General features: G+C 32.4%; 1 long non-coding RNA gene across 1 annotated transcript; it reads left to right on the forward strand.

The window, feature by feature from the left end:
* Positions 1 to 10,599: 10,599 nt before the first annotated feature.
* On the forward strand, positions 10,600 to 11,372 carry LOC122586418. The gene is made up of 3 exons (XR_006321988.1): positions 10,600 to 10,647; positions 10,756 to 10,881; positions 10,969 to 11,372. It is a non-coding gene; the product is annotated as an uncharacterized LOC122586418 (long non-coding RNA).
* Positions 11,373 to 11,807: the final 435 nt, after the last annotated feature.

The following is an 11,807-nucleotide window of genomic DNA, read 5'->3' on the forward strand; positions in this document are numbered from 1 at the left end:
AATTTTTTGAAACCAATTGTACTCATAATATGATATTATTATGAATTAAAATATAAACATACTTGTGATCCCGTATTTGACATTCAAGTATACGTGTTTGATCATGATATGACCCATAAGATGAATATGTTTATTTTCAACCAATGTCCAATGATAATTAGATAACAATTATGATTGTTTTCATATTGTTTGATAACAATTAGGACTTTTGATTTGAGTGACAATTGTACCTTTAAAAAACTAAATAAAAATACTTTTTGTAACGTTTTAAAAAAATTTAAGAAAAACTTCTCAAATTGATGGCTAAAAATAAATATAATTTAAGTATTTAGGGTTAAAAAGTGTAAATTATTGATGGAAAACAAAAAAAAGTATAAATTAATGAGACTTTTTTATAAATTAATATAAATACCAATATAATAATATATTTGGATAATGATTATTAGGATTTCTAATTTATAGTTAATCTAAATGATGACATAAGTGAGAGTCAATTTAATACAATTGAGCGATTTGACTGGTTAATAAGTCATTAGTTCAACTGTCTTATAGTATATATAAAGATTAAAATTAAAATTGTATAATTACTACTAAAATCTTAATATATTTACAATAAATTTAATTTATTTTTATATAATTAATTTTATATATATGATAGAACATATTAGTGGATATATATTAGCTATTATTTTATTGGATAAATATTAGCTATTATTTTATCGGATATATATAAGCTATTATTATTTATTTATTATATTAAAACTATTGGGTAAAAAGTGTAAATTTGTGATGGAAAACAAAAAATGTAAATTAAAGTAAAAATTTTTTAAAAAAAGTCAACATTAAGAAATTGAGAGCTGTAATTGGTCAATAAGTTATTATGGCAACTATGCTTTAATATAATAAAAGATGTCACCGGTCAACCAATCAAAATAGTTTTTAACCCTTGGCGCTAATTAAATTTAGTTTAAATAAGCCTTCACTAATTTACCCTAAAATCAACGGCTAAAAACACTCATCCCACAAACACAAAACCCTAGCTGGCCCTATAAAAATAGCGACCAATTCACTCATTCCTACAAAATATGTAGGAAAACGGAGGCAACGGCGCACCTCTCTAGGGTTTCATCAAGGTAACATTTTATTATATATGTTGAGTCTTCCTTATTTTGTCTCTATCCTTTTCTTTAGCTTCTTATCCATGAGCTACAAGATGAATATGCTTTTCCTAGCTAGGTAAAAAGAACTTTTACTATATATATTATCATTTTGCAGGTATAGAGAATTGAAGGACCTAGCTTTCAGGTTCTGCCCCTGGCTTGTATTGATCGACACACCGGAGATCTGTATGCAATCGATGTATTACAAAACAGCTATGAAGGTGTATGTGCGAAAGGAGGAGTTTTTGGCTATCCAACTTTGTTAAGAGATTGTACATGGATTTCCATATGCAAGTCGCTACGCCATATATATATGGAAATCTCCAGTACAATCTTCCAGCAAAGTCGATAGTTAAAAATTTCTTTCGCATAAACACCTTTGATAGCTGTTTTGGTCTGGATGGTCAGCGGAATAGAGCGATTTTTTCTTGTACTTTTTTGGTACAAAGGGTTCTTTTTTACTCTGTTAGTTCTTTTTTACTTTGTTAAACTTTTGAATCCATCACTTATCCACCAGATGTATATATTTAAAGATTTTCATATGCCAAGAAAAATTAAAAGGAGATCATATAATCAAAGTTTGATGATTATTACCGTACAGGTATAAACATATAGATCGATCGAGCACCCAAACCATAGCGGATTTGCCATTATTGTAAAAAGGTTAAAAGTAGTTTGTTTCTTTTGTTGCAGGTTGCCTATACATAGAAAGCGTAATGGAACACAGATCATCCACATTTACATGTATGAAGAAACATGGCACAACGTCTCTATGATAAAATGATTGTGTGAACCAGCTAAAGATACCTGAAAGCATGAACATTTGTTGTATAATTTCTCATAATATTAATAGTAGTTGTTGATGTTTATAGTAAATTAAAAGGGTTGTGTTAATGCATAAATCTCTTCAATTTCAATATGGAAAATTTTTGTTTGATATACAATTTTGGAATATGTAATGATGTCTTTTCTATACATCTACGAGGTTATCGTCTTTTCGTTATATACACGTGAATTATATTCATCTCAGATTTATAAATTTATATGCTATATATGTCATAGTAGAGTTCGGTTGGCTGCATGCTGGGCAAGCAGTAAGGATGAATATTTGCGGTTCGCCGATTTGTGTATCCAAGTAAGAGTAGAACTACGTAGAGCTAGTACTATAGAACAATATACTGCTTGTTTTCAATCATCTTAAGGGTTTTTTTCAATTCGGCTAGCTAGCATTAATAGATATATATGCCGTGAGAGTTTTTATTTTACTTCTTTCAGTTCGGCTTTAAACAAACATAAGGGTTTTGAATCGGTTCAAGAGGCATTGATTACAAACATACAAAGTAAATGCTTACAGATTTATTAAGGGTTGCAAGTGTTGGTTCAAGTCGCGCAGGTTTCTTCTCACATTCGTATTGTATCAACTAGCCATTTTAATATAAAAAGAAAAAGTTCCAAACATAACTAATGATCTTTCTCAGTGTCCATTCCCTAAGATTATCTGAATTTAGTTTGATAATTACAATATTCATTTGAGGTACGAATTCTAACTCCAAATCTGATTTTTTTACTGTATATGCTAGGAGGCTTAGTACACTTCATAATAGCTGTGTAACTCTGAAGGCAAGGCAATTTCCATTAATATATTGTGCAAATAATTTCTTACATCGGATGGGACCAATTGTATGCTAACATGGTAAATGGTACTAACTTTGTTAATTATTCTGCTAATTTTGGAATATGTTGCCGATTAGTTATACTGATAAGTTGTTCTATTATGCGCCACAGTTGCTCTCTGCATTTATGCCAAACTTGGACACATATGTGCTGGTCATGGTAAGTTATCAGAGTCACATTTCTAAATCTAATAGCTCGAACATGAAGGATAATTTCTTAAATATTACACCTTTTTTTTAACCCTTTAATCCTTCATCCTTTTGCTAATTCATGGTGGATGCCACAGTGAGCACTCTACTTTTTTATTTGAAGGGCAATAGCACTGTATCAAAATTGTTATGCATCCCAAGCTATGGAACTTTAAGTTTCCGATGAAAATGTCTATAGTTATCTGCTCCGGTGGTGATGCGAAGTATGTTTCGACTAGAAAACAACTATCACATCTTATATAGATTATGGGGATTCCAACTACAATGATACATATAAATTATGTTGCTTAGGTACCAAATCTTAGTTGATTTTTTAAAATGAATGAAGAATGCATTTGTCATGCTAAAAGGGATGGAGTAGTCATTTTGCTAGCCTTAACTTATTTGAGAACGTTTGGTATGACCCGGAACAAGAATTGTACACCAGTTGATGCTGTTTTCAGCTCTTGGAAACAACCTGCAGGTTCCATCGGCACACCATTTCGATATCTGAGCTCACTTAAGGGGACTCTTTTGTCAAATACCTATTATGTGACTTATAAGCCCCTTAATTAGGTTGATCATATAATACACTTTTCTATGTCTCGATAGATATTTTTCAAATCATGGTATTTTTCGTTCCAAAGGACAAGGAGCCTAGTGGGTTGCGTCGTGAGAAACTAAAAACCATGTTTAAGTGATGATTATGGCGTCAATATGAACAGGAACTCCATCGGAGTTCAATTTATATTGCATTTGGTTCGGTTGGATGCATAACCACAACTTTAACTGAATTTGTAAGCTTATTATGAAAGTATTTTGTTCTTTCCATATTGATCTATTGTATTTTGTATAGATTTGCTTATAAAAGTTTCATTTTGTTTACGATTCAGGTTATCTTCGTTCTCAAGTTTCTCGAGTTTCTATTTGACGAAGGTTTAAGTTCAAAACTATTTCGTCAATTTCTGAACAAGTCGAGCACGAAGCTATATAAGAGGTTTTGGGTATTGACCGTCTTGCATGATTCCACATTAACCAAGTCTTAATTGTTGAACATATGTAAATGGGCGCCTTGCATCACAACATGAAGATTATGGTAGTTGGTATATGTTCCGTTCCGGAAAAAAACTAAATAGTACCACTTGAGTAAATCTATTTGAGATTGACATAATTCAGTTATTTATGACCGTCAACAAACAATACATAATTCAGTTGAGAGGCAAATGGTTTATTCCATTAGAATAAATCTTCTAATTAGGAAGCTTTTAAGTTGCGGTTAAGCAACCTTGTGGGAATGCTTGTCCTATATTAAGGCATTTGAAGATCAAGTTGTTGAATATGGATGTTTTGCTAATTCTTGAATGATAAATCTGCAAATACAGATCTAGCAAAAAAGCTTTTGGCTATTGACACTTGATACTAATATTGTCAATTTTCTAGTTCAAGTGCTAATTGTGCTATAGGTATAACTAAAACCTTTTACCCGTAATTGTATTGCAATTATTGGTACACATTGTACGTTGTTTCTTCAAGTAAAGCTTTCAAGCTGTAAACATTGTATTAGTAATCGGTAGTTTTGTACGTTTTATTGGCCATCCTTATTATGTATTAAAAGTGTGTATTAGATTTTGATCAAATGAATAGATGATCAGTGATTGTTTACCATTACTCAGATTTATTTTTATTATGTGATCTAAACATGATCTTAAATTCTTTTTCGGTTCGATTATCCTTTTTAATTTCTTATTTCTATATAAATCTGAACTTGCCAAGGAAAGGATGCGAGATCATATAAAGTGGCCATACTGAGATAATTGCAGGTTGACTCGCTCCTCACATCTCTTTCGCATAGACCTCACTTATTTGTTCATTTTGTGGCCGGTCATTCAAAAGCGACAAGATTTTATGAATATGAGAGTTAAAAAGTCAAATCTAACCATTTAAACTTGTATCCTTTACTATAGTTGGTAATTAAATTGAATGAAAGTAGTCATGTGTTGATTACAAATAAATGAACGTACGATATTTTGGATCTTCAAGATTTACCTAGTGAGTTGTTCGAATGATGACATTGAATCGAGCAGACTTAATGGAGTCAAAACTTATGTGGTTAGCCTAAGTAATGAGACCAGAGAGTGTCCAGTTATACGGAGGATTGACAACCTTATGCTTTTATAGTTGCAGGTGTGGTATAGTGTACAAGCAGTGGTTCAGCACACTCGGCAGGGGCGGAACATTTAAGGGGCAAGAAGGGGTTTAGAGCCCCCAAAAATTTGGGTATTATTTAGCAATTACTTAAAATTTTAGTTAAATTTTTTTTTTTTTATATACATTTACCCCCTCAAAAAAATGGGAAAATTTTTTTACCCCCCTCACAATGGGGTTCATCTTCCGCCGCTTGTCACTCGGTGACAATATCGCATCCAGGACAGTGATGAGACAAGAGATTTGTCTCTGATAAGCAAATTAGAACAGCAATCTATCATGGTCAATCTCCATAAACTTTTTGGTGCATTGGTTAACTTCAGTTGGTGCAATGCGCTTCCATCTGAGAGGTTTATTGATATTGGAGCAGGAAGTTTAAATTTAATAGTAGTTCATGCAGTTGCAAATACCTTCTTAGATGGGATGGGACAATTGTATGCTAACATGGTAAATGGTACTAACGTCTTTAATTACTCTGCTATTTTTGGAATTTGTTGCCGATTTATTGTAACTTGACTGATAAGTTGTTCAGTTATACGCCACATGGGATCCACGATCACACTCTGCGTTGCTGTCAGATATAGACACACATGTGCTGGTCATGGTAGGATATCAGAGTCACGTTTCTAATATCTCTTTGGTGATTCATGATGACATTACATATAAAGTTTTTGTTGGCTTGAGGTAGTTTGGAGACGTATAATGGCTTTACTTTTTAAGAAAGGATGTGCAATCCTTGAGAGATTGGCGTGATGGTGTCCACAATAGTTGTGAAATCTTTCACGGTCTGCACATAGTAAGATCTAAAATTCTAATAGCTTGAAAATCTCAAATGTTCGTAATATAGTCAAGTGAACAATTGTTTTAAAAGAATCCATATTAATGATTAATTTGCTATCTTAGTGAACATGCACATAAGCTTATTTGGCTTCTAAAAATGTCTACTTCCAAATCAACCAAGATAATAGGCAACACATGCACAACCAAGATATGAATTAGTCTTACATGCGAAAGATGGTGGGTCAGGGTCGATTTTGTACCAACAATGGATGTTGACAGAAGGGTGTCCACTTCAACCAACTTTGGATCGATCGGCAACCATAGGGGCCACGTACATGAACACTCAAACAACGTACAGATATGTTTGAGTTTTCGGGCAATGATTTACACAATGGATAAGCAAGGTATTTTAACTTGATACCGAGCACTAATTGATTATCAAAATTAGTCATTCAGAATTGATTACCATTACACACATTTATCTTTAGCAGACCACATGTATTTTATTGCTTCGAGTAATCTAAATTGTGGCCTTGTGGGTAACATGTAGTATCATACAGGTTGCATTTAAACACATTTTCCATAGAGAGGTTGGGTCAGGGGTTATCGCATGGTTATTTTGGTTGGCAAATTGATTATTGCTAACTTTTAAATTGATCCTCACTTTAGAGATAAGTATAGAGGTATCAAGATAGATGGGTTGGATAATGGGTCTAAATGGATCACGATCAAAATTAGTATTAGTTAAAATGGTTTGGTAAGATCGTTTTTTGCCCATTGCCTCTTTAGGGCCAAAACAGGTAATATTAAGTTGGCCTCATAGGTATATCTTTTCTAGAAATATAGTATTATTTTAGATCTCTAGGTTATGAAGATACGAAATTGGACTAGTGCGAGTGGAACTCCATGACTTGATTTATGAACAGTGGATCGGAAGGAAATGATCTGATATGTATCAAGTTGATTATTGAGATAGAAACAGAAGGAACATGAACAATTAACACAAATAAAGCCAGATAAAGCCACTTGTTAGAGACAAGACTGAGTTTGAGCCTCAACAACTCCTAATGATAAAAGACAGTAAGCTAAAATAATAATAATCTCTAATGACGTAAAACACGGTGGCTACACGCAGTGGCGGTACCACATCGGGCCCAAAAACGCTATTTTCCATGATTTATGGGCCTTTACTTAAGCTTTTCGGGTTTTTTTTTGTTTTGTTTTTTTATGTTATTACTTTCGGCTCACTAGTGTTTTAGGGCCCATTCGAAATTTACTTCTCTATTTATATCATTGTAAACCCTGGGAAATGGTCAAACTCTTAAATCAAAAAATTCATCTTTTTCCCTATACACATGTTTGTGTTTATTGTGAAAATTCTAAATTTCGGTATTCTTTTGAATTAACGAATTTTAGAAGAATTATTCCTGGCATTCTTAGGAATCAACAAGCTCAATTATTTATCTTGTATTTCCGTCTGCATCACCTTGTTGTACCTCAACAGGCTCAATCAATAGGTTCAAGTTTATAGCCTAGTTGTAAATCTCAACTGAAACTATTGAGTGGCCAAATGAAATCACACAGTTGCTACTCGAAAACAATTGATCCAAGCATGTATTATCTCCAACCAAGCCTCACTAGATTCACGGTATTGCTGGAAAACAACGTCAACATCAACAATCGTCCTTGATCTGATTGTTTAACAAAACCACATGTTGCAAGATCGATGCTCTGATACCAATTGATATATATCAAGCTGATTATTGAGATATAGACAGAACAAACATGAACAGTTAACACAAATAAAGCCAACTAAAGTCGGCTGATAGACAGGAATGAGTTTAAGCCTCAACAGCTCCTAATGATAAAAGACAATAAGCTAAAATAATAATAATCTCCAATGACCTAAAACACGGTTGTGACGATTCATTATTTAAATAAGACACAACCCTAACCCTAACTAGAAGAACACTTAATTAACTAACAATAGTAAACACGTAATTAATGAAATAGGAGCTTAGTCTAGCCCAACCTTTGCCACATCTGGATTCGTATCATGATCTTGAAAGGGAAGTTATATCTTTTTCCTATCTCTTATGATGCATTTACACCTTTGTATCTATCAAAGAATTGTCTAATTGACTTCATCGTCTTATTCAATGCGAAATATGTTTCAACTAGAAACCAACTATCAAATCTTTTTCAATCTGTGTGGATTTAAACTTCATAAATATCTATAAACTTTATTATTTTGGTACCATATCTTAGTTGGATTTTTAAAGTGAATGAAGCTTGTATTATACTAAAAATGGTGAAGTAGTCTAAACACTTTGTTGTTTTAATTTGGTACCATATCTTAACTGGTGTTATATCTAGCTCTTGGAAACAACTTAGTTCTACATTTCATTTGGAAACCCAAGCTCACTCAATGAGACTTTTTTGTCAACTACCTATTATGTAACTTACATAAGATATTTTTATGTGTAGGCAGATAAATTTCAGATCAAGGTATTGCTTAAACTACACCAAACACTTACATTGAAAGGACAATGAGCCTAGTGGGGTGACCAGGTGAGAAATTGAAAATCTTGTTGTTTTAATCGATAATTTTTTTAAAGGTGTAGATCATTTGCTTACAACAGGGGATATAGTTTATGTTGGCTTCACTGGGGACTTTATTTGTGAAATATCTGAAAAAGTCATTCCCATATCTCGAATTCGAGATCTCCAGTATGTTAAATTCCCTTTCATGATTACACAATATTAATTATATGTAACAACAAAAATAATTAAATTATATTGTTGTTGACTAGTAATAATCTATATTGGCCTTTGCTATAAAATAAAATGAAAATACAATTTTCTTTGCTAGTTTATAGTCTATTTTATTATAGAGTTAATTTTATCCTCAAAATACCTCTTTCAATCTGTTTATGTCTAATTTTTATCCGATTTTTTTTCACCAAAACAACTCTTAGAAAATTTATGTAAGTGTAAAGTTGTGAGAGCTAATTATACCAATTTGTTGAAACTGTCAATCAACGCTACCACCCAATCGTCGTCGCCGTTAGCATTATACCACCGTATCGCGCGGTTACCTTTTAAACTTATAGTACATTATAAAATATTTGAGTAAAATCTTAAAATTTGAAATTTTAAGTTTATCTACTTCATGTTTATAGTCTAACTAGAGTGGTTCTCGCACATTGCAGCGGCGACAGTCTATAACGCTTTAGACACCGTAACGGTTTATAACATTCAGTTTACTTTCATGAGATGCATCAATGCAAGATCTAACCGTATATATCATTCTAAAAATAAGTCGCGTATTAGGTGGAAAAAATAATGAATTGCAAACGCTAGCCATGAAAAATAACTATTTACAATTGTAGGGGAGGAGACCAAGACAATTAAAAAATAAATAGTCAAAGATTAAAAGTTAATACGAATATACGAATGACATAATTGGTTCGTAATTTCGCGAGTTATAAAAAGGTAATTATTGTTTAAACATTTTGGAATATAATCTATGACAATTAAGATGATTTTCTTATCCGTAACAATACTTTCAGCAATAATTTTAGAGTTAATGAGAATTTTATAACAATAGGGGTTTTAGGTAATTGTGAGGTTTTTTTTATTAAGGGTAATTTCGGAATTTCAGAGATAAGATGTGTGAAGGTAGTTTAAATGTAAAGGATATATTAGGTAATTCAAAGGTAGATAGTTGAATGGGGAATGAGTAGTTTGTCTATATAGAAGTATAGATAAAATTTAACATTTAATGTGAAGTCAAGTAGTTAAAAAATTCAAATTAAGTAAAACAAAATTTTAATATATTACTATAAACTAAAAAATCGACATAATAATAAATGTTTAAAAAGATTTAAACAAAAATTAACTTTAGAGCATAATTAATATCATTATATCTCTTTCCCTTGCACCATCATCGTGAACATCGGTCATCATTACCCTAACCTTTTAGTCGTGTGTTCTTGTCACATAACTTGAAACATATTCGGTTCCATGCATTACACGAACACACTTCAACTAATAATCTATACTGCCTTGCTATAAACGGAAAGTAAAATACACGTATTTTAGCAAATATTAATCTTTATATATTGTCTTACTATATAGATGTTTATATACAAACTTATTACTATTTTCTTTCACACTACAAAACAGAGTGCATTATATTGTTATTATGTTATATTGTTGTCTGAAATTCATAATATGTTGAATAAACAAAGAAACTATCAATGCCGTTGCATTACTTAGCTATTCTTTATTTGATGCAAGTACAATATTTTCCTACTAAAAAAAAGAAAAATAAAAAATAAATACAAGTTATTTATTGCAGTATTATACAAAAAGCTGGATCCAGCTGCAATCACGAAATGAAGTTATGAACCAATCAAAGCATGTTATTAGTCAAAACACAGATCATAATCCAACGGATATCATTAGTCACATTCCACTCAATCAACGGTAGAAACACTCACCCAACAAACACAAATTCCTCAGACCTCTGAGAGTCACTCTATAATAGATAGACCAGCATATCCCTCATTTCATACATAAAACGATAGCTGGCTTTCTTAGGGTTTCAGTCTTAACCCTCAAAGTTTCTTATCAAGGTAATACATTTCTCTGATTTTCTTTTTTCTATGTTTCTTGCATTATATATCTGTTGTGTTTCTCTCTCTTTTGTAAATAAATTCTAAATCTTGTTATTTTGATTATAGTTACCAATATAAGCTGTCTAAATTGGACCCGAAACGATGTAAACATGTTGCCGTGTGACTCGAAAAGATGCAGTCTAGAGTACCATGTAGATTGCCTGAATCCGCGGATTTTTAAAATTCTCAAAGGTTACATGCATTCTCCTACTTGTGCTCTTTTTAAGCAGCTAGTCCATCGATAATGAGCAACTCATCTTTTTAATTTTGTTGTATCAGGAAATTTTCTTACTCAGGTCGTCTTTGATATCGATGAATCATTGAGGACAGAAGTGGCTAAGAAATATTTGGATAATGACTCTTTTGGAAGATTGTACTGGGGATTTCCATCTTTAGTTGATGACATGGAGGGTTTGCCTCAAAGTCGTGGTTAAGCAACCTATATTACGGCAGATAGTATATGTTGTCATGTGCAGAAGAAATTAGTAGCCTTGTGAATTATCTCAACACAAGTGATCATGTGGTGGTACACTTGAGAGATTCTATTTTAGATTGGCAAAGTCTAAGTTCTTCATTAGCGCGCAAACAAACAACACATACTTCAGTTGAGACGCACATGGCTAATTCCACAGACTTGAATAAATCTTCCAAGAAACCTGACAGGAATGCCTGTCCTGTATTAAGGAAATTGAAGATCAAGTTGTTGAGTATGGAAGATGCACTAACCGATGGAGCAAGAAGACCATACAGGGCAAGTTATGGTGTGCATCTGTTAAATCTGCAAATATAATTATTCATATTAAATATATTACATGGTGTAAGAATGTTATCGACTTAAATAGGATAATGTCATCACGTGGTTGCTGAGGATACGGTAATCAAACTGCTTTAGAAAATATGGACGTTGTTTGCTATGAAGGTGATGCCTATTGTTACCATTGTGGTCCAAATCAACACCTATCATCTATGGCCAGGCCTCGCTGTTAAAAATCTGAAGGTTGTAGTTCAATCTATTTAATTGTGTTAACATCAGCAAATGTCTATTCAATATCATTTACGTTGCAAAATACCTTCCAATTGTCACCTAGAAATGCAATTGCAATTCCTTTCTTGTTGTT

Source organism: Erigeron canadensis, chromosome 2, assembly GCF_010389155.1.
Source record: "Erigeron canadensis isolate Cc75 chromosome 2, C_canadensis_v1, whole genome shotgun sequence".
NCBI lineage: Eukaryota > Viridiplantae > Streptophyta > Magnoliopsida > Asterales > Asteraceae > Erigeron > Erigeron canadensis.